The sequence below is a fragment of the Sus scrofa genome, chromosome 15 (genome assembly GCF_000003025.6).
Source record: "Sus scrofa isolate TJ Tabasco breed Duroc chromosome 15, Sscrofa11.1, whole genome shotgun sequence".
In the NCBI taxonomy this organism is placed as follows: Eukaryota; Metazoa; Chordata; class Mammalia; order Artiodactyla; family Suidae; genus Sus; species Sus scrofa.
This window is the reverse complement of record NC_010457.5, coordinates 102,223,311-102,247,221: the sequence shown is the minus strand read 5'-3', so window position 1 is coordinate 102,247,221 and position 23,911 is coordinate 102,223,311. Positions and strand designations below refer to the sequence as shown.

General features: G+C 35.8%; 1 protein-coding gene across 4 annotated transcripts in view; it reads right to left on the bottom strand.

Moving 5' to 3' along the window:
• PLCL1 (phospholipase C like 1) overlaps positions 1-23,911 on the bottom strand; it is an 821,890-nt gene that overhangs the window by 177,004 nt on the left and 620,975 nt on the right. The window lies entirely within an intron of this gene.

The window sequence follows — 23,911 nt, the reverse complement described above, 5'->3', positions numbered from 1 at the left end:
TTCCACTTCTCTTACCTATTTAATTCTTTCTTCATTTTCCAATATAAGACCTAAATCTTTGAGACTTCCAGTCTGGAGAAAATATTTTTCCCTTTGAAACTTGAGAAACAGACAACTTTGCCTCACTCAGGATAAGTTACTTGACTTCCTTCTACAGAAATGGAGTTATCAATACCATCGTTTCAGGATTCCTATACGAATTAAATGAGATCCAAGAAAGGTGCCTGGTTTATAAATAGGCATATACCAGCTGCCAAATAAATACTGGAGAACTTAGTTTTTAATTTTTGTGATTAACTCAGTGAATATACTAATGCATTTACATAGTAAAAAGAGGAGACATTTACTTTATATATATATACATATATATATGTATGTATGTATATTTTAATCTCATAGCTTTTTTTTTTTCACACTTAAGATGCCCAGCAATTATCTACAAAATGAGAAATGGAATAGTGTTGTCTTTTGCATATGTAGACTAGATCTATTCTCTTATCTTCATTTCCACTGCTAAATCTCAGGAATTGAATTTCTTATGATATAGGGTTTCTGAGGTTTACCTGTCCCTCAAAAGCACTGAAGATTCAATTATCCATTGTCACTGCCAAGTGCAAGAGGCATAATTGCCCCAGGCCTATAGCTTATGCCTCATACTCATGCAGCTCCAGTTTTACACATTCCGAATAGATCATCAGCTTATCTTGAAAGCTTTGGTGTTTACTCTGATAGATTTCCTTCATTGTTCACATGCCCTTACCACTCTTAACATCATTAGTAGTTGGAAGTCCTAAATTCCTTAACTGTAAGACAGACAATCTCCAGCTTCAGAACATTTACCATTTCCTTGAGGTACATTTATGAAAGAACCATCCTATTTTATTCCATGCCATTCACTGGAAGACCACTTATCTTTAGAGTTTTTTCACCTCTATCAAAGCAACAGTATATTTCCAGGAGTATTTTTCCATCATGATTTGAACAGAGCTATGAATCAACATCAGACCTAGTGATTTTTTACCTCTCAATGGAAATTTTCATATTATATATATATATATATATATATATATATATATATATATATATCAGGACCTACAAGAATCAATCATTCAGGCTTCAAATCTCTTTTCATCCCTAAATCATAATAAAGACATTATAACTTAATTCAGTCCCAAATGTCAAAATACTTACTTCTCCTTTTTTATATAAGATTTCTTCAAAGATTGACCCCCCTAATAACTGGATCAATACATGGCAGGGAGAAATAAGAACAAATTTATATGAAGAGAGTTAAAATTGACAAGCAGGGGAAGAGAGGGAAATTCTGGAGCAATGTCTCTGAGTAAGAGAGCCTGGATGGAATCTACTCTACTAGTGAAAGACTGGCTTCAGAAAGGAACAGGGGTAGTTCATACTCAGAAGAAGGCAGAAAGGTAGAGCATAGGGGAGATGAGGAGAGGGGGTTAGAGCTTGTGGACTGCCTAACCCTTGCACTAATCGTTGGTGGCACATATTAACTACAAAAACAACAAAATGGTTATGCATGACAAGACTGGCTTATAGCAGCTGGTAACACTTATCCCATTTATCCATTCAAGTGTTATGGTCAAAGCCATATTATCATGCAATCAAGGGCAATATTATGATACTTCCCCGGTGCCCCTCAGGCAATGTTATCTTGTTGACTTTTTCCTGAAAATGTTTTTATGCTCTTCCAGGAAGGACACATCTCCCTTCAGTCTCCCTCCCACCCACCTTAAACCTTGCTTGTATAGTTGTCTTAGTTTCTCCCACAACCCTTTTAAGTTCCTGAAAGATATAGACACCTTATAATTCCATTTTTTTTTTTTTTTGCATATGGTGAACTCAGCAGAATATTTACAGTATACAACTTGCTAATTGAAAAATAATTCCATCTCACGTAACTACAGAACCCCTTTTTTTTTTTGCCACATCTGAAAATACAAAAGGTAACTGTTGCAGGTTATGTTGATTATGGAATATAATATGCCACTTCCACTTACAAATAAGGCTAACTCTGCCTCATACTTCACACACATGAATCTGAATCAAGTGTAGATTTCCAAATGAGAGACTTAAGATGAAATTTATGATGAATTCAGCTTGGCGTAATGAAGAGTATATATTCTCAAGTAATACAAAGTTGGATTTGAGGTCCAAAATCATCATTCACTAATTCCTATGACTGAGCCTCAGGTACCTCATGTGTAAAATGGGAATGACACCAGTGTCACAGGGTTATCACAAAAGTCAAATGAAAGTATTTGAGGATCCTTGAAATGCTTAATACTAGGATCACTCACCAGCTCTATAATACATTTCTCTGTTGGAATCTCATGGTTGAGTCTATGCCTACTTTGTCAGCATAAAAACCAAAATACTCAGCTGAAATTTTAATATCTAAGAGAAAGTTTGGAAAATTATTGTGTAAAATTTTCTCACCTTTGACAATGGGGAATCTCACTTACAGCAAGCCTAAATTAAAACTGTGGACCACCTGGTTTAGAGGTCCATGGTTTAGGTAAAATGTTCCAGGTCAATTTGGTCCATAACTGGGTGTGTCCTTACATGGCAGAGGCTTTGAAGTAACTATATGACATTATCTCCAAGCAGAGTTTGGCTCCCATGCTACCAAGCCCTGGGTTATTCTGGATTATGTTTCTTCTCATGAGAGTCTCTCAAAGGTGATAATCCCTATCAATTAGCACCACCAAGATGCATGGGACATTTGAGTGGAAGTGGATTCACTAAAATTCCATGTGAATCACTTGGAAAACACCTATAACTAAATATGGCAGGAATAAAAATAATAGTAGTAGTACTGCTTCCTAACATTCAAAGCCTTAAAAAATATGATCAAATCATTATCATACAGCTCAACAACAAATACAGCCTGGTACTAATCACACAATTCCTATTTCATCAGGGTTAACAGAGAAAATTTTAAAGCAAAAGAAGGGCCATTAGTAATTGAATCAGAAGTCCCCTGTGCTGTCTTACAATACTCCAAACTAAAAGTAAAATAAAATTCTTATGTCTCTCTAATGTCTGAACGTTGGTTTCCTCTTTCTGCAATAGGAATTGCTTGAATTTAAAGTACTTTCCAGTTCTAGAGTTCACTGACTTCTAAGAAATACAGATAATTACATAAAAATATGTAAAATTAAGCTTATTATACAATTGACACTTTTAATGGATTTATAATATATATCAATTGTGTATAATAATATGTATTCTTCATTTACATTAAAACTTAACTTTTTCAATATTAGTACATTATGAGAAGTTGGAAAAGGAAAAACTGGATCAGTATTTTAACTCCATGCATGAAGAACACCTACCCTAAACCCTGGCTCTAGATCGGAGGAATACTACCAAGACAGATGTCTTCATATAAGGATAGCAGGAATTGAAAGAAGAACAGAAATTCATATGGTGGAAATGGAAGGAAATAAGACAAACCCACAAGTAACTGTAATACAAAGCAGAACATGTCACATCATATAAAAGTTTGAGGTCATATCCAACACAGATAACAGGAAAATATCTTAGAGATGCAATCTGAGATAAGCCTTGAAACATGTACTCAAGATGCTTCATATTTTAACATAAATGTGGTGATACAGAAACAGACCTTGAGTCTGAATTTGAATGTATGTCAAGCATATGACATGGAGTCCATGACATACCAGGAATCTATCTGTTCAAGATACGATTTAGTCATGTTCATTGAACTTTATACAGGCCTTAAATCTTTGGAAGGGAGCATATGAAATAGCACTTCTTGTGGCATCCATCCTTTACAAAATTATCACAATAAGAGTTTTCTCTGCAAGCTGGTTCACCTTAATGAGTCCTCTGACAGACAAATGCCCTTTAAGCCTTGTTTTCCTTTGTTTGACAACTATAAATTAGGCACGAGAATTGCTGATATTGTATGGGGTGGGGGGAAACATTCTCAAATAGCTGAATTTTGCCTTTTCTGTCCGCATATGCAAGGCATGCAGCTGTTTGACTTTTTAAATTCCAACCCTAATACAGGCAAAGAGAGAGAGAGAAAGAAAAGAAAAGCTGGACGGTTGGATGTTTCTTCAAATAAAAGTCCAGAGCTCAAAGGCAAAATACTTGAAGACAATGTACAATAAGGGCTGTTTTTCAAGTCATATAAAAGCTGTTTTATGAAATTAAGCTGGAAATATTATAAGTGGGAAATGACCACAGAATAAATAGGAACCTTTTAGAAAGAGAGCAAACATATGTTATTTATTTTCCTAGTAAACAGAAGTGGCAGATTCAATCAGCAAAAAACATTGGATAGTTAAGACCATTTTAATCATGTAAGAAATTCATTTGTTTATGGTGCATTAAACAGTATCTTCAGGTTAGTATTAAGGAAAGTGAATAAATTCTATTTACCAATAGACTAGAGATAAGAAGGGACCAGTTCTCTTATGTGGCTAACAATGCAAAGGGATATAGACCATTTCAGCATCTCTGTTGCTACCTCCTTTTACTCTTCATAAACGTATGGAAATAATTACACCCAATGGCATAAAAAATATTTAAAACTATAAAAACCGTTCCAAAGCATGTACTGTGCCATATTTCATGTGGCGAGAGACTGCCTTTAGTTCCATTTTGAAAGGCCTAAAAAGTGCAAAGCAATAGTACTTTAAGTATTTATATCTACTTAGATTCCTTAATGTTTAAAGTCATGTTGAAAAATGTTAATTTTAGATGTTAATTATAGAGCTGGAATAAAGCATTGGTTATAAAATAGCTAGCTGAGGTTAAATCCCTCCATAATGATCAGTTTTTTGGTACTCCCTGTTATTTAAAATACTACCAAAGAAATACATTATGAAAAATACACTAGCATGTGGCATATCTCTTCACTCGGAATTTTTATGAATGATAAAACCAACTAGACACAGGAGTTCCCGTCGTGGCATGGTGGTTAACGAATCTGAGTAGGAATCATGAGGTTGTGGGTTCGATCCCTGGCCTTGCTCAGTGGGTTAAGGATCCGGCGTTGCTGTGAGCTGTGGTGTAGGCCGCAGACACGGCTCGGATCCAGCATTGCTGTGGCTCTGGCGTAGGCTGGCAGCTACAGCTCTGATTAGACCCCTAGCCTGGGAACCACCATATGCCATAGGGGTGGCCCTAGAAAAGACAAAAAAAAAAAAAAAAACCAACTAGACACAAAGAAACCAAATATTTTCCGGACCCAACTCTACCTTATTCCTTAACATACGATCTGTATCAATCTGACATTTTATTTAGGATCCAAGATTAAAAGATAACACCCTAATGTAAAACAAAGATATCTTGAAGGATAGAGCTTCAGCTTTACACAAGTCTTAATTTCCACTTTTGCCTCAAAAATTATAATGGCTTTTGGGGATAGAGAGGTACACATTTTTAAATGACAAGAACTATAAAGATTTGGTAAAATGCTAAAGGACTCTTTTTGTAAGTAAATACTTTCTCTAACCAAGAACAAGTTTATTTAACAAGGTTCGCATACAGAATTCAACAATACACTGATGTCTCCTTTGCAAAGCACATTGAACAAGACTCAATTTACTGATTAAGGATCCTGTGCTTCCCTCCCCAGGGTATGTGTCATATGGTTGCCAAAAGGAGGAGTTAGATTTCCTTTGGATACATAGGAAAGAAGTCAGTCTCATAAATTTACACTCATTTTATTATTATTAGAGCAATATGTGAAGAAGAGATTGATCCAGGTAATAATGAGAAGCAGGTGCAACAAAGTTGTCGATGTTCTCATGTCTCTATTATACTAGCTCTCCTGCTTATCTTTCAGTCTTTTTCCTTCCTTTCTACCATAGGCCATCCATGTCCCATGATGCCCTTCTTAGATGCTAATAATACTTGAGTTTTAATCTACTTTCCCTCATTGAAAATATACCTCATCTACATTCCAAGTCATTAAAAAGCTTTTCTCTATTTTCCAGTGTATCAGCTGTAACCTCATGAATAAGTTTATTTTCAGGCAATCATAAAAGAGAAAGATTTAATGTGGCACCTTTACATAAATATTTTTATTTATAAAGTCACCTGTCACCCTACCTACATGAAACTCTGTTAATAGTTAACATAACTGCTAATAGTACAGAGAATGCCATCAATTATAAGGCATGGAATTATTTTATAAACCACTAAGGAAGAAAAAAATGCTGCTATTTAAACCATGACATGACACCTTAATGATAATCCTGTGCAACACATGAATTGATAATATCAGTCCCTCATTGCTTTGAAATGATTTCATCTATTCCAAAGATTTTGGCAATCTACCCTACCTTCAGTTGCAGTGCTTAGAGTGTGAGAATAATCTCTTTGCAAGTATTTCAGGAACAAAACATAACACATCTTCATGTACTAGTGGATATCTTCCTTTTTTAGGTCCCTAAAACCCTTGGTTGTTAATTTGCAAGAAAATATGAAATTCTGATCATTTCTACAATGATGCTTTATTAATATCAAACTTATTTTCCACCCAGCAATATGGAGAGCTGGAAAGAGTGTCATTTACACCCATATAATGCAAGAGAGCCAAAAAAGTCATGAGTTTTCTTAAAACTATTGATAGCTGAGATTGCAGGGCAACCAACTAGCCCAAAATCTATGAAAAGACAGATTTCCTGTAGGAAGTGGCAATGTAAGCAATGGCTTACCTAGGGCAGATGCAACAGAACACCAGTAAAGAGTTCACTAAGGTTGTTCAGAAATTGCTGGAGGCCAAATATACTCCAGAGAGAGTGTGAGGACCCTGGGAGATGAGAAAATTGAGGGATTTCACATCTTCTTTAGGCGATTACTCCATGAACCAAGGACAATCACAGAATAGACTGAGCAAAGTTTTAAGAAAGTGATACTTATGGTGCAGATAAACTACACAAGAGAGTACAGGTCCCTATCTACCGTCTATAAAGCAAAGCCTTAAACTAAAGTCTCTCATACTAGGGGGAAAAAAAACACTGTTATCTTTGGGACACTAGTGAAAACCATTGCAGCTGATGAGAAGGGAACAACAAACTGAAAAACATTCCTACTCCTGAGAGAGGATTGATTTGCATACAGGGAACAGGGCTAGAGCCTAGGGAGGGACATCACTGAAGAGTCCACACTCCAGGACCCAGGGGACATGACATTACTGCAATCTAAGACTAAGATTAAAGGTGAACAAAAGAAAATGCCCACCCTACAAATAAGCTGACAAGCATATTGGAATATGGCTCAGAAAGGGATAGGGAGGAACAAGAGCAGGTAAAGAAACACTCATAGTGCAATGGAAGATCTAAAATTAAAACAGGAACATTCATTGGGAGGGGGAGACACCCTCCAGCAACCAACCTAACACAAGGAATCAGCTGGAGGAATTTGGAAGCTATGGTGACCTCTGGGTAACACTCGCAACAACCTAAAACCAGGCCCACCCTCTAACTACATTAATTCAAATCCTCACATTATGGATCTAGAGGAAGGAAAAAATATGCTGATTTCCAGGCAAAAAGTACAAAAGATGCCCAGCTTTAAGCAACAAAAATTACAAGACAAGCAATAAAATGCAAATAGAAACAACAAAATCCTAAGAGAAAAATAATTATTGGAAGCCAACTCAAATATAATGCAGGTGAAATTTCCAGGAAGGAAATTTCAGGTAATTGTGATTAACATACTAAAGTCTCTAATGGAAGAGGTAGACAGCATGCAAGATTAGTTAGGTTATTTCAGGAGAGTAAAAAAGAATCAACAGCAAATGCTACAAATTAAAAATATAAGAACAGAAACAATGTCTTTGACAGGTTCATCAATACAGACAAGTCAATACAGACAAGGAAAAAAAACCTGTGAGCCTGAGGATAATCTGAATATAAATCAACAGAAATTAACCAAACTGAAACAAAAAAGAAAAAAAAGGCAAAAAACAGAGCATCTAAAAGCTATAGAACAATATCAGTATACACATAATCCAAATGATCTAACATACACATAATTCAAATACTGGAAAGAAGAGAGGAAGGCAAAAGTAATACCTGAGGGGAAAATGGCCAAGAATTTTTCAATACCAGCAATAGATACCCACCACGGATTGAAGAAACTCAGAAAACATTAATCAAGTAAATACAAACAAACTGCACATTACATTCAAAATGCTGAAAACACCTATAGAAAATCTCAAAGATAGTCTAAAGAGAAAAACATATACTACCTTTAGAAAGAATAAAGAATTACAGCAGACTTCTCATTAGAAACCATGCAAATTAGAAGATGACAAGGGATATTTTTTAAATGAGGGGGGGACTTTCAACCCAGATTTCTACCCTGAACAAAAATATATTTCCAAACAGAAGTGAAGATTCTCTCAGGTAAATAATTACTGAGGAAATTCAACACCAAACATTCTCCACTCTAAGAAATATAAAAGGAATGAGTTTTAATATTTTTTATTGGGAACGTATATGATAGCATTGCAATTTATTGTGTATTTATAGTAAATTTACAACTTAAATGTATGGCAATAGCACAAAGAATGGGAGGAAGAAATTGAGAGCATACTGTTGTAAAGTTTTTACAGTATATAGGAAGTAGTATAATATCATTTGAAGGTAGACTGCGATAGATTAAACGTGTATATTTTAAACTAGGGCAACCACTAAGTTTTTAAAGAGATACAAATAATAATTTAATAGAAGAAATAAAATTTAATTATAAATATGCTCAATTAAACCAGAAGAGGTAAGATAAGAGAAAGCAATATTTATTAGCAATAAAGAGGGATATAATATAATGAAAAAGTGGTCATTTCTCCAAGAAGATGTAAAAATCTTAAATGAGTATGCCTAATAATAGAGCTTTAAAATATATGAAATAAAAACTGATTGACTTAAAAGGAGAAATAGACAAATCTATGATTAGAGCTGAAAACTTCAACAATCCTCTCTCAGTAATTGGTAAAGCAAATCAGTTAGATTGATATAATCACTAAGTATACAGATGGTTTCAACTACCAACCAACTTGATCTGATTGACAATTATAGAAAACTCCAATCAACAGCATCAAAATACACATTCTCTTAAAGTGCATATAAAACAATCACTAAAATAAACCATATTCTGTGTACTAAAACAAATTTTAACAAATTTATAGAAATCATACAATCTATGTTCTTGGACTACAATGGAATTAAACTAGAAATCATTACAAGAAAAACATCTAAAAAATCCCCAAATATTTGGAGGCTAAACCAAACATTTTTAAATAACCATAGGTCAAAAATAACATTTCAAAGGAGATTTAAAAATAGTTAAACTGAATTAAAATGAAAATACAACACATCAAAAATTAGTGGAATGCAGATAAAGCATTGTTTGAGGAAAACTTGTAGGATAATGCCCTTACATTAGAAAAGAAGAAAAGTTTCAAATCAGAGTCTATTTAAAGAAATTAGAAAAAGAACAGTTAAATCAAATGTAAGAAAGAAAATAATAAATATAAAAGCCTACCTAACTCAGTGAAAGTGAGTAGCAGAATATCAACAGAGAAAAATCAATGAAACTGAAAGCTGATTCTTTGAAAAAAAATGAATATTATTTTACTCCAGGTTCTGTGCCTTGCCAAATACACAATAACTTTGCATTTCAACATTGTCATAGTTTAATCTTTCAGAATATATTTTAAATGCTGATTAAACTTGGTATACATAATTTCAACAATATATACATCTCAATTGAAATAGAAAATCAAAAATGAATCTATAGATTTCAGATAAAGGAGATATCAGATAGGGACTTTAAAATAACTATAATTAATATATACTAAAAATCATTTGCACAAAATAGATGAAAACACGGAGAATTTTAACAGTGAATTTCAAAAAAATGAAATAGAAATTCTAGAACTGAATGATACAATATCTGAAATTCAGAACTCATGAGTTTAACATCACATTGGACATAACAGAAGACAGGATAAATAAGTTCAAAGAAGACAAATTAAAAAGTATATAAATTGGAGCACACAGAGGAGAAAAAGAATTTTAAAAAAAAAGAACATATCGTAAGTAACATGTAGTACACAAATTCCAACCTTTATTTAATCCATCACAAAAAGGTAAGAGAGAAAAATGGGAAAGAAGTAATATTTAAAGAAATAATGGGAGTTCCCGTCATGGCGCAATGGTTAATGAGTCCGACTAGGGACCATGGGGTTGCAGGTTCGTTCCCTGGCCTTGCTCAGTGGGTTGAGGATCTGGCATTGCTGTGAGCTATGGTGTAGGTCACAGTCGTGGCTCAGATCCCGCATTGCTGTGGCTCTGGCATAGGCTGGTGGCTACGGCTCTGATTAGACCCCTAGCCTGGGAATCTCCAAGTACTGCGGGAGCAGCCCTAGAAAAAGGCAAAAAGACAAAAAAAGAAAAAAAAAAAGAAAAAGAAATAATGGCAAAGATGTAGGTTAACTGAAACTCTTGGTCACTGCAGGCATTAGTATGTCTTGGAAAACCATTTGGCAGTAGTTATTAAACTAAATACATATTCTATGACCCCAAAATTCTATTTTTGGGCATACACCCCCAATGAGGGCTTATGTTCATTGAAAGACCTGTGCAAGATTTCTAATAACAGCTTTATTCGAAATAGCCAAAAACTGGAAACAAATGTCCATTAACAAGAAAATAAATTATGATATGCCAAAATGAAATACAGCACACTAATGAAAGAGAATGAACACTGCACATAAAAACATCAATGAATCTCAGAAACGTGATGTTCAGTAAAAGAAACCAGACGCATGAATAATTAGATATGGTATAATTCTGTTAATATAAGTTCAACACTAGTTACTTTTGCAGAGAGTCTTAACTTGGAGAGAACACAAAGAAGCACCTACACACCATAGATCCAGATGTATCTATATACGAAGTATAAATATTTACATTTAAGACTTACAACTGCTATTGACTGAATGTTTGTACCCCCAAAAATGTATATCTTGCAACTTAATCACAAAAAATGGTGGTATTTAGAGGTGAAGCATTTGGAAGGTGATGAGGCCTTTAGGTGATTAGGTTATGAGTTAGGGTTAGAGTTAGGGGTAGAGTCAGCCCTCTTGACTGAGATTAGTGCCCTTATAAAGGAGCCCACTCATGTTAAGTGCCCTTATAAAAGAGAGCTTGCACACCCTTTTCACCATATAAGGACAGAGCAAGGTCACTGTTTCTGAACCAGCTCTCCCCAAACCCTAATTCTGCCAATACCTTTGGTCTTAGACCTCTCAGACTCCAGAACTGTGAGAACTAAACTTTTATTCTTTTTATTTTATGCAACCCACTTTATATGCTGACCCTTAATAACCCAATTTGAACTCTGCAGATCCACTTACACATGGATTTCTTTCACTGTATACCTCTGCAGGACTACATGAGCCACAGTTGATTGAATTCATGGATGTGGAATCTCAGATACAGAAGACTGATTGTAAAGTTATATTCAGATTTTTGAGTGTGTGGAGGAGGGTCAGCACCCCAACCCCCGAACTGTTCAAGGGTCAACTGTACTGTTATAACAGCCAAGACAGACTAAGACACACAATTACTGTATATAACTGTGTTTCAATTAAAAATATTTCTTAAAATATGTTGTTAAGACCCCTACTTTGCACCCAGAGAGAAACCATACCAGTTTTTGTAGGGAGAAAATTTCATATAAAGAAAACTATGGATAAAGTTGTTAACTAGGTAATTTAAAGAGTAGATAAAAATATCTTAAAGTACCTCAGAAAGCAACTGCAGGAAGCAGCTACCAGCCTACAGACTAGAGGACAAAAAACAAAAGGTTGAGATACTTATAAAATAGAATCCTAGAGGAAGGGCTGAGTAGGGCTGAAACTCAGACTTTTATGAGGGATGCTGATGAGGTGGGCTGGTGAATCTGCAGTGAGACATCATGAAACTGGTTTAGAAATGCTGGGAAAACCGCAAACTGGATTTAGATGCTACTAGAGTGACTGTTACAGCACCACAAACTCACAAAAAAGCCCATGGGAAGCTCACAAGGAACAAACAAGGAGAAAGCCCCTTTTCTCTCCCACAGCTACCTGTCTTCCTCTAGTGCCCCCTAGTGGCAGAGAGTTCCAGGGCACCTATGGCAAAGCTAAAATCCGATTTGCAGAGCCCTGGCCCCTGCATCATAGAGCTCGGTGTAGGAATGCCGGGTGTAGAGCTGACAGTCAACTGAATAATAAACACCACTTTATTTTGTTTGTTTGTTTATTCAGAAACAATGGATTTTTTGTTAACGAATGAAATGGCCCATTTTACTCTTGGGAAAATAATAAAACAAATCAAGCTTGTAGCAAGGTCTGTGTTCTAGTGGCCATAAACACAAGAAGCCTGGTCTTTATATCTTATCAGTTAGCAAGACCAATCTTTCACAAAGAAGACGTAATCATTTTTTTAAGTGGAAAAAAAATTTTTCTCTTTCTTGGCTGTCCCTGTCGTCCCACTACAGTACCCCACAGGTTCCCAGAGACACTCCATGGAAATGTGTTTTATCTCTTGGTCCTCAGCATCCACCACAGTTTCTGGCATAATGTAGGTCCTCAGGAAACATGACTAATACATATCATATTATTTGTCTTTGTATAAAGCACTGTGATTTGACTTAAAATGTGATCATTACTATTCTTTCTTACCATTGAAAACTATTAATGCATTAAGAAAAATCAATAATTCATAGTTTTAATCTGAGTTCAGTTGTTTCTTTTTAGTGCCCTGCTACTATAAATTTAGGAGTAACAAATTATCAAGGTGTACAGTTTCTTAGAGACCATCCTGTTCAGCCAAGCCCTCATTTACTACTAAATAAGCTGAATTCCAGGAAGGCTCCATGACTTGCCTATCATCATATAATTTAAATTTCTATTTGTCATTCCCTGTAACCCACCACTTCTCTATTGTTTAATAATTTTGCAGCTGATACCAGCTTTAAAAATATCCAGAAAAGAAATAAGCAATTGACAATGGCTACAAACCTCTCCTATTTTAGCCTCATCTGTTATATAATAATAACGAACATTGTTGACTGCTTATTAAATGTCAAAACTATTTGAAGAACCCTATATGTATCCCTTCATATAATTTTATACCTATCAACCATCACTAGGTATTCCAACTTTACAGATGAGGAAAATAAAGCATAGGGAGATTGGTAATTTGATCAAGGTCACACAACTATTAAATAGTTGGAGCCAGAATTCTAGCCCACACAATTTGCCTCCAGAGCCTGTGTTTTACTAAAATAACAAACTGACTCTGAAAATTATCTCATTTTATCTGCTCTTTTTTTATTCCTTCTGAAAACAAAATTATCTTAATTTCAAGTTCAACCTCTTATCTGTCTGCTCTCTACTTGAAGTTACTGAAAAGTTTAAAATTGAAAATCTTTGTGACTGGGTCACCTTGCTGTATAGTAGAAAATTGACAGAAAATGGTAAACCAGCTATAATGGAAAAAAAATCATTATTAAAAAAAGAAAATCTTTATACATTCTTAAATGCATTGTAGCTTTAACATAATCTTGTAGGAAAATCAGCTACTGCATTAATTGTCCATTGTTAAAATAATACAATTTAATAAATCACCCTAAAAGTCAATGGCTTAAAATAAGAGCTACTAATTATTTCTCACAAAATTATGGCTCTTCTGAGTAGTTTTGCTGATCAAGGCTGAGTTCCACTGACCGAGCCTGGGCTCATTCATGTGTCCAATCAGTTGGTGGATGGACTAGAACTGGATCATCTGGGGTGGCCTCAGCTAGGACAACTTTGATCTTTTCCACCCTCCCCCATTCCTTCCAGCCAGCCAGCCTGGATATGATCTCCAGGTAGCAGCAAAAGTTCAAATAAATAAGTGGAAATGCCCAAGCATTTTTTAAAGCTTCTTCCTATGTCTGATTTATTCTATCTCCTTGGCCAAAGAAAGTTGTATGGCCAAGTCTAAGATCAGTGTTGGAGGCTTGACTACAGGGAGATATAAAAAGTTGGGGCCATCATTTCAATCCAGCTACCCCATCCACATACTTTTTCAGTTTTTTTCCTGGGCTCCATCCTCAAATCCATCATAAGAAATCCTTTATTTGGGTAACATGCAAGATGCTTATATCTCAAAGCATTCTTCTTTTCCCTTGAGGAATCTTGTAACTCAAGTGATGTACCCTTAAGGGAATTATCAAATGTCGCCTCAGTAATGAAGATTAATGCTTTATAAAGCTTGCTGTACTACACAACCATTTCAAATTTCTTCTGCATATAGTAATATTTAACTCAGCTTTATTTTATGATAAAGTAAATGAGCTAAGATAAATGAAAGGCAATGTCTGCAAATATTAATGTTAATTTGAATCATTGTGAATTAACACCTTCTGCAGAACAGTCTGCACATGGTGAGTTCATTTGGTTGGTGAATGGAGCTAATACAGATAGAATCATGTATTTAATTCCCATTTATTCTGCCTCATGGCCAGAGCGATGGTCCTTCATTCTAATTACTCATTATATTAATTCCTAGGAAGAGTAGACAAACAATTCTCAATTTGTTGATTAGTAGATTTTCACCTATGCAGAAAATATTGAGTGTGCACTTGACATGTTCTTAGTTTTGGATATACAAAGAGGAATAAGACTTGGTCCCTGTCCAAATCTAGCTTTGAGGGAGAGAAGAAAATACATGGTAGGTACTACAAAGATCTTCTGTGGTAAGATAAGAGATGTTAGATCAGTGAGCTCAAATTAGGTCTCACATAGCAACAATTTGAGCAAAGCCAATTTAGAGAGTCCAAGGAGTTGCTAGGAGTAGGTCAGAGTCAAGGAGCTTTATATTATATTTAGTCTCTGATTCCTAAGTAGACCCATAAAAGGGGGAAAATTTAGGTCAGACAGACCCTCCTTTTAAGACGTTCCCAAGGCAAAAGACTTATAAATGACCAAGTGCTATAGCAATGATCTGAACCAAGTGTTCTGAGAACACTGAGGACATAGGAGCAAAAAATTAATTAATTAATAGTAATTTTTATTACCATTTTTAAAAATGTCCACTCTACCTGATAGGGCCTAGGTGGCTGTGTACATAGGTTATAAGGCCCTGAACTATGTCACTAGGAATTTAAAGTTGAAGAAACTCACCTGGCCCCTGTTTTCAAAAGCAAGAACAAAGAAAATATCTGTTAAAAACAAACAACAAAAAGAAGTTCAATAACAAAAAAGAGACTTATGGTTTTAGAGAGATGACCTATTTACTTAGCATTTGTGGGGGGCGGGTAGGGGAGATTCCTAGAAATGACGGTTTTTGAAATAGAGAACTGGAAAAATAGTTCAGGAACTAGATAAAAGGAGGAATTTAGGAACAAAGGCAATGCGTTGTCTTGGAGGCCAGTCAAGAGCATCCTAATTGGATAAATTGTTTTCCCTAGAGGACAGCGCATGACATAGATCCAGGATGCATGAAGCCCTATTTTTTTCAGGTCTCAGTAGCAATAGGACATTTGAAGTGATGGTGCAATGAGGAAGCTGGTCCTCTTTCTACACTTGTCCAATACTAAGAACTGTCAAATCTTTCCAGGAAAAATCACTTTGAAAAAAATTGCTCTGGTTAAGAGCTTGAAAACCACATTAAATCTTAGTGTAAAATCCTTTGGTCAAGTTATACTTTGTGACACAGGGACTATTAAGAAAACACTGACCTTATTTTAACATAGAAATATCGATTGTTCATAGTTACCATACTATTATCTATTTTTGTAACTATATTAGGAATTTTCATATAATGTTGAGATTAGTGATACATTTCATCAAAGTGACACATATGCATTTTGTTAGTGTGAATTTTACATGACAACTATGTAAGAACAAGCTAAATGGAAGTCAGTTTATTAGAGAAAAGAAGTCTAGAGATCTGAAATACCTGAATATAGTCTGTTTTTGAATCAAAAAACATGGTATGACAATGGAAAAGACATATAAGACCAAAGAAGGGATAAAGCTTCACTTTAAAGGTTTAGTTATGTTATAATTATATAATTTTCCTAGATATTTTAAAACGTACATTTTGGTTAATAGCATTAATTATGCTGTATTTGTATGTTAGGTTAATTTTATGACTACAATTTATAAACAAATCTATTTTCAATAAATCTCCACTTCCTCTTTAATTTTCTTTGTTTTGCATGCTGCCCTTGGTATCAAATGCACTTTCCAAGTCAGAAAAGAAATTTTGTTCTACATGGAGCTAGAGCTTTTCTTTCTGTACCCATAATCAGGTATGATCACAAGGAACAAGCATGGGGCGGTGGGGGCGTTAAACAATTCAAAGGCAGAGAGCCCAGATATATTTGGGGCTTTTCATTCTTCACAGCAAGACCTGCTCTCACCCTGTGCTCTCTGTCCATAAATACACCACCCTAAAGCCCTGGGAAATGTTCAGACACCAAGTCTGAACTTCAGAAAATGGCAACCCCACCTCTCCAGAGCCTTGACATCTTTGGTACCTTCTACACCAAATTATGCTGCCAAGAAACCCCAGAGGAGGCATAGCCCCATGTGACAACCTGTACCACATGCTTCAGTGTCATGCTGGGTGCAGAGGACCTGGTGTCTTATTGCATCTCTGGGCCTTACCTGGAGAGATAGAAACAGTATCCACATGACGGCATATTCCATTTTTACACTAGCTCAGTGTTGCCTAGGCTTTGGAGACTAAGACTAAGCTTTTCTGTGTTTCCATTTCTGAGGCAATGAAGATAAAATGCCTTGTTCAAAGGGGTTAAGGAGTAGAAAGAAATACCAAGAACAAAAACACATCAGTCAGTACCTCAAAAACATTTTCTTGGGATCAGAATTACTCAGATTTTGAATAAAAGAATGTGGTTATTCTCCTTTATAGAATCACAATGCATGATATGAGGGAATAATCAGTTGGTTAATATTTGCTCAGTTTTTGCTTCAGAGTGCTATGTTCAATACTCTTGAGTCTACTATTGAACTTGTGCCAAAATAAGTCCATATCCCTACTGCTAAGAAGCCAGGTCTCCCTTAAAGGTCCCTCTATGCCAGTTGGTGGGGAGTACACTGTCTTTCAGGCCAGAGGACAAGCATGGAAGAAAGAGCTTGAACTCTAATGGAAGAATGGGGCAGGGATGGGGTAGAGAGAGAACAGGGTTCTCTGGTGGGCTTTATTCCATTCCCACCATTTTCATGTGAAGTTGAATGGGAGTCAATTAGCTATGAAAGGATAAGAAATCTATATTTTGTAAGACAAGTTACACTCCCTATAGACTACCCACCCATATGTACCTTCTTGTTCTTCTAAGTATTCAGTAACACCAACTGGAATCATGGGGTGCCTCAGCTTCAGGCTAAGGGATCTAGACTCTCCTTTGGCCATCATCTCCTTAGAAAGAGCACCACATCCCTTGAGATCAGTATGGATATGACTGTGCAAGAAACCCAAAGAATTCAGGGTGCTCAGGTCTGCCCTGTTCTCAAACAAAGATTTTCCATCTCAAGGCATATCTAAGAGCAGTATTTTTCAAAGCCAGGATTCCTTTTCCTAAGTACACATACAATACACACCCTGCATCTCACCAGCCCCAAATTCTGTAACCTTTCCAGGTAGCCTATCCCACACCCCCAGCAAAGACATTAGTCTGTCACCCACCCAAGATGACTTATTAAACCTTACCTTCTGTAATTGGCATCTTTTTCAATTTCCACATATAAAAATACATTTTCACATAGAATATGCCTTTTAAATACCACAAGTCCTATTCCATCTACCACTGATTGAAAGTTGCTGCTATGAGGGTTTGGAGTTTTGCCTTATTAAGGGGGATTTTCATACCTAACAAGGTCTGTTGTATGTCAGACACTGGGCACACAAAGTTAAACAAAACTTGGTTCCTACTTTCAAGGAGCTCAGAATCTAGTGGTAGAGAGAGAAATGTAAACAAGTCATTAGAACACAATTCCCTGATAGAAACTCTGTGAAAACTAAAGAGAGAGCAGTTACCTTTGACTAAGAAGCTAGGGAAAGCACCTTAAGAGCAATCACTCAAGTTGTGTGTGTTTAAATGATTTTTTTCACAGCATATTTTTTTTAATTTTAAATGATTTTTATTGTCCCCATTATAGCTGGTTTACAGTATTCTGTCAATTTTCTAACTGTACAGAGAAGTGACCCAGTCACACATACATATATACATTCTTCTTCTCACATTCTCCTCCATCATGCTCCATCATAAGTGACTAAATGTAGTTCCCAGTGCTATACAGCAGGTTCTCATTACTTATCCATTCCAAAAGCAATAGTAAATGATTTTTCTGATTATTAAAGCTTTTGCAGAAAAAAACAGAACAGTAAAAAAGGCAACCCTGAAATATTCACTGAAATAGTTTTTTGTGTGTTTAAGCACATAATTTATTTTTTAAAAAATGAATTTAACGTATATATTTTGTAATTTATTTTTCTCTCTTTAGACTTTTTCAAAGTTTCATGTTATTCAATGTTATTCTACAGGATGATTGACAATGTAAGCAGTTTTTTATAATAAGAATAAATATACAGAGCGCTTACTGTGTGCTTGGCAATTTTCTAAGTGCTTTACATGTACTAAATTATTTCCTTAGAAAATAAGCAAATAAAATTTATAAATAAAATAGAACCTTATGATGGAGATTATTAATTAATCCTTATTTTAATACCTCTATATTACATATGAAATAAAATAAGACCCAGAGCAATAATGTAACCTGGCCAAACACTAGTAACAGCAATGCCTAGTAAGTAGAAAAGGGAGGGTTCAACCCAGGAGTCTGTTTCCAAGGGCTACTGTATTTACTATTATATCATATTGCTTCTCCAGCCTACTTTAAACACACACACACACAAGTAATTGATATGTTGTTAAGTCTGGCACTCCTTCCTACACTGAAAATAACATTAAAGGTATCAAAAGCCCTCAAATGTTTATATGTGTCCTAGCAGTCCTATCTCATGAAATGTAGCCAAAAGAGAATATTATGGATCCCTTATTTTTTTAACAAGCATGTTCAATGTTACGGTATTTTATTTTGCCTTTTTTTTTTTTTTTTTTTTTTTTTTTTTTTTGCTTTTTAGGGCCACACCCATGGCATATGGAGGTTCCCTGGCTAGGGGTCCAATCAGAGCTATAGCCACTGGCCTATGCCACAGCCACAGCAACATCAGATCTGAACTGTGTCTGTGACCCACACCATAGCTCACGGCAATGCCAGATCCATAACCCACTGAGCGAGGCCAGGGATCAGACCCGCAACCTCATGGTTCCTAGTCAGATTCATTTCCACTGCGCCATGACGAGAACTCCTTATTTGCATTTTTAACTTAATATAATGATGACTATTTTTTCACATCTGTTAGACAATTGTATCCTTGTTTTATAAAAATTTTAGTTAATTCTTTTGCTCATTATTCTCTTAGGTTGCCTTTTAAAGTAAATAGTTCTTATATAAAGAATACTATTTTTTGGTAAATATGTTATAGTTTGCCATTTGTCTTTGACGATACTTATGATATTTTATGAAGCACATAAGTTTCATATTTATCTGAAATTTATCAATCATTTTAATTATGGTTTCTGTCTTTGCTGTTACATAATAAAAACACTGTATCACTCTGAGTACAGGTAGCATTCATTTTTCTAATAATGTCTGGGCATTCAATGTTTGCCTTTTTTTCAAAATATGAATGGCTTATTTTCTGATAATAAAATTATATCCACAATGAAAAGATAAAATATAGATAACTACATAAATAAAAATAAAGGTGTCTCTAATCTAATCACCCAAAATAAACTATTGCTCTGAAGAGGGTATCCCTAGTGTGTTCATTTCAGTATCAATCAAAACATGTACATGACGAAAGAACCTACCAAAACCTGGGAAAGAACTACCTGAGAAGATTAGAGGAATCCTTCTCAGTCTCCTAAAAGGCATGGAAAAGTACCTGTTTCTAACAGCCAGATCTGAAAATTTCATGGTTCATGGGCATTTGATGGAGAACACAAAAGGATTCTCCTTAGTAGTGGAGTATAAATTATAAGAGACTGAATTACTATAAGGTAGTACCTAACAAATTTTAAAAGCAAGATCCAGACCCGAAAAGATCAAGATTGTTTCCAAGCAATATAAATGTATCCTAAAACAAGACTTAAGAATATTTGAAGGAATACAAAACTATCTAGCACTCAACAAGGTAAAATCCACAATGGTGCTTGGCAATTTTCTAAGTGCCAATCAAAATTTACCAGTCAAGGAGTTCCTGTCGTGGCTCAGTGGTTAACAAATCCAACTGGGGGCCATGAGGTTGCGGGTTCAATCCCTGGCTTTGCTCAGTGGGTTAAGGATCTGGCATTGCCACGAGCTGTATTGTAGGTCACAGACACAGCTCAGATCCCACATTGCTGTGGCTGTGGCATAGGCTAGCGGCTATAGCTCTGATTAGACCCCTAGACTGGGAATCTCCATATGCCAGATGGGAGCGGCCCTAGAAAAGGCAAAAAAGATAAATAAAAAAAAATTACCAGTCAAGCAAAGAAGCATTGGAAAACACAAACCCTAATAAAGAGATTAATTTCTTAATCAAAGCTGCCCAAGAAGTAACACAGATAATAAAATCAGAAGATCAATCGGTTATTATAACTTTATACTATAGGCTCAAAAAGTCATGTAGAGACATAGAAGAAACAAAAATAACTTAAATCAAACTTCTGTATATAGAAACTATCACATCTGAAATGAAAAATACACTGAGGGAAAAAATAGCAGGTAGATATTGCAGAAGGAGGGATTAGTAAGTTTGAAAATGTTGCATTAGAAGATATACAAAATGAAAATAGAATCAAAAATATTTTTTAAAAAAGAGAATCAGTGACCATTCGAGTATTCTAATTACAAGTGTTGGACAACAGGATTTTGGCCAACAAAGTGGCAATAGAAAAAACATTTGAAGAAATAATGGTAGGAAGTTTTACAGATTTGTTGAAAATAATAAATGCACAAATGCCAGTTCAATAAAACCAAAGCACAAGGCACATGATGAAAACTATACTGGGGCACAGTGTAATTAAGTAGTCCACAATCTGTGATGAAAGGAAACATCTTAAATGAAGCTAGAAAAAAAAAAAGATCTTTATGTACTGAAAAAAAATTAAATAAGAAAGGCAGCAGATAGCATGTCATAAACAATGAAAAGGAAAGAGTGGAACAATCTCTTTGAATTATTGGAAGAAAAAGTAACAACTTAAATTTCCATACCTCAGCAAAAATATCCTTCAAAAATGAAGATGAAATAAAGACTTTTTCAGATATGCAAAAGCTGAAGGAATTCATTATAGTAAACACACTCAACAAGAAACTTTAAAAGGAAATCTATCAAGTGGAAGGGACATAATCTCAGATAAAATACGAATATAGACAAAGGCATGAAGAGCATGAAATGGGACTACAGCAGTAAATACATGTGTCTTTAAAAAATAATTGACCCTTTAAATGAAAGAAACAACAATGTAGAGTTTATAAAATACAAAAAAGTCAAATATGTGACAATAAAAAAAAGACTTGGGAAAGTTCCATGGTAGCCTAGAAAGTTAAGGAGCCAATGTTGTCACTGCTGTGGTGCAGGTTCAATCCCTGGCCCAGGATGTTCTGCATCATGAAGTCTCAGCCAAAAAAAAAAAAAAAAAGAAAGAAAAAAAATGGGAAAAGACATGAAAGTATACTATTGCAAGGTTTGTGAACTGTTGAACTATATACATGAAGTTGTATAACATCGTAAGACCACAGACTCAAAATTAATAATCACTTTACATGTAAAGCATCAAAACAGTCAACTAAATATCAAAGATTATCTTACTGAACAAAAATCCAATTATAGAAATACCATACGGGAGTTTCCTGGTGGTTCAGCAGGTTAAGGATCCAGTGTTATTACTGCTATGACTATAGTGTGGGTTCAATCCCAGACCCTGGTATTTTGCATGCCATGAGTGCAGCCAATTTTACATATATCATATGATCCAGCAATGCCATGTCTGGGTATATATCCAATAGGGATAAGACTGCTATCTCAATGAGATCTAATGAGCCATATTCATTGCAGCATTATTTATAATAGCCAAGTCAAGGAAACAACAATGAACCTAAGGTTCATTGACAGATGAATGGAAAAGGAAAATACATGTCTGTGTATACATATAATATTATTCAGCTTTTAAAAATGGGGAATACTACCATTTGCAACAACATGGATGGACCCTGAGGGCATTATGCTAAGTGAAATAAGTCAGATAGAGAAATACAAAAGCATGATCTCTCTTATATACAGAATCTCAAAACATCTGAACTCATAGAAACAGAGAATGGATTGCCTGAGATAGGAGTTAGGGCAATGGGGAAATGGGTAAAGGTGCCCAAGAGATACAAACTTCCCAGCTATAAGGTAAGTATGTTCTAGAGATACACTGTACAGCATTTTGACTAGAATTAACAATATTTTATTATATATTTAAAAGTTGCTGTGAGAGTAGATTTTAAAAGTTATCACTGTAAGAAAAAGTGTGTAACTATGTGAGATGATGAATATTAACAAAATTTATTGTGGTAACCATTTCACAATATATACATGTATCAAGTCATTATATTGCGCATTATAAAATAATACAATGTTATATGTCAATTGTATCTCAATAAAAGAGAAGGAGGTAACAAAACCCAATTACACACTGCCTACAAGGAACACACATCAAAAATAAAGACACATGCAGAAAAGGTGGCCAAAATGGAGGAGTAGTAAGTCCTTGAACCCACCTCTTCCCACAGACATACCAAAATTACTAATACTTACAGAGCAACTATCTATGATAATGACCTGAAGACTAGCAGAAACAAATTTCCACAACTAAAGACATAAAGAGGGAACTATAATGAGACAGGTAAGAGGCACAGAAATACAGTATAGTCAGAACACACATCCCTGGGCCAGTTACCCAAAATGGGGAGAATATCACAACTGCAGAGATCTTCCCCAAGGGGTAAGGAGTCCAAGCCTCACACTGGGCTCCCCAGCTTGGGAGTCTTGCCCAAGGAATACAAACCCCCAGAATGTCTGGCTTTGAAAACCAGCAGGACTTTTGCTTTGGGTAGCTGGAGGGCTATAGGAAAGAGATACTCCACTCTTAAAGGACATGCGCAAAACCTCATCTTCTCCAAGTCTCAACATAGAGGTAGTAGTTTAAAAAGATCTTTGGCCAGGCCATTTACTGATCTTAGAAAGCCTCCCAGAGGGGTAGGAGACAACTTGGACTTCCTGTAGGAACGGAGATGCTGGTAGCAGCCACCTTTCAGGAGCTTTTTCTACTGCAATAACAATGGCGCTGGTGAGCCCCATTTTGGAACCCTCCCTCTAGCCAATTAGGACCAGGGCATACCTGCCTTGCAGCAGGCCAGTACCAGCCTCAAGCCCTGTCTCCAGACCATTCAGACAATGGTGAGACAACCCAGCCCTGCCCACTAGGGTAGTGACACCAAACACAAAGACCACAATGGGACCCAACTGTCACTCACCAGCAGATGAGCACTAGAGCTGAGGCCCCTCTGGGCCATGCAGACAGCCTCATAGGAACCTGGCCCTATGTAGCAGCTAGTTAGCAGTGCCTGTGCACCTTTCTTGGACCAAAACAGCCAACTATGTGGGAGGCCCACTCTATGTTCCATTGGGCGGCAGCCACCATACAAGGAGGGCCTTGCAGCCTATTGGTCAGAGGACAGCCCCAC